The following is a 1,265-nucleotide window of genomic DNA, read 5'->3' as shown; positions in this document are numbered from 1 at the left end:
ATCCAACTGTGACCCCTCCATCACTTTCAATCAGATCCAACTGTGACCCCTCCTTCACGTTCAGTCATATCCAACTGTGACCCCTCCTTCACTTTCAATCAGATCCAACTGCGACCCCTCCTTCACTTTCAGTCATATCCAACTGTGGCCCCTCCTTCACTTTCAATCAGATCCAACTGTGACCCCTCCTTCACGTTCAGTCATATCCAACTGTGGCCCCTCCTTCACTTTCAATCATATCCAACTGTGGCCCCTCCTTCACTTTCAATCATATCCAACTGTGACCCCTCCTTCACTTTCAATCAGATCCAACTGTGACCCCTCCTTCACGTTCAGTCATATCCAACTGTGACCCCTCCTTCACTTTCAATCAGATCCAACTGTGACCCCTCCTTCACGTTCAGTCATATCCAACTGTGGCCCCTCCTTCACTTTCAATCATATCCAACTGTGGCCCCTCCTTCACTTTCAATCATATCCAACTGTGGCCCCTCCTTCACTTTCAATCATATCCAACTGTGGCCCCTCCTTCACGTTCAGTCATATCCAACTGTGACCCCTCCTTCACTTTCAATCAGATCCAACTGTGACCCCTCCTTCACAATCAGTCATATCCAACTGTGACCCCTCCTTCACTTTCAATCATATCCAACTGTGGCCCCTCCTTCACTTTCAATCATATCCAACTGTGACCCCTCCTTCACTTTCAATTATTCCCAACTGTGACCCCTCCTTCACTTTTAATCATATCCAACTGTGACCCCTCCTTCACTTTCAATCAAATCCAACTGTGACCCCTCCTTCACTTTCAATCATATCCAACTGTGACCCCTCCTTCACTTTCAATCAAATCCAACTGTGACCCCTCCTTCACTTTCAATCATATCCAACTGTGACCCCTCCTTCACTTTCAATTATTCCCAACTGTGACCCCTCCTTCACTTTCAATCAAATCCAACTGTGACCCCTCCTTCACTTTCAATCATATCCAACTGTGACCCCTCCTTCACTTTCAATCAAATCCAACTGTGACCCCTCCTTCACTTTCAATCATATCCAACTGTGACCCCTCCTTCACTTTCAATCATATCCAACTGTGACCCCTCCTTCACTTTCAATCATATCCAACTGTGTTTATACATATCCAATAACTGTCACCTCTGCCCGAAGTCAGGGGTTGAATTAGGAGTTGGTGGACAGATGAGCTGTACCCTAAAAATGTCAAAGATCGGTCCAATACCATATGCTGGCTCTCATACTAAGGT

Source organism: Oncorhynchus mykiss, chromosome 6, assembly GCF_013265735.2.
Source record: "Oncorhynchus mykiss isolate Arlee chromosome 6, USDA_OmykA_1.1, whole genome shotgun sequence".
Taxonomy (NCBI): Eukaryota; Metazoa; Chordata; class Actinopteri; order Salmoniformes; family Salmonidae; genus Oncorhynchus; species Oncorhynchus mykiss.
This window is presented reverse-complemented; position numbering follows the sequence as displayed.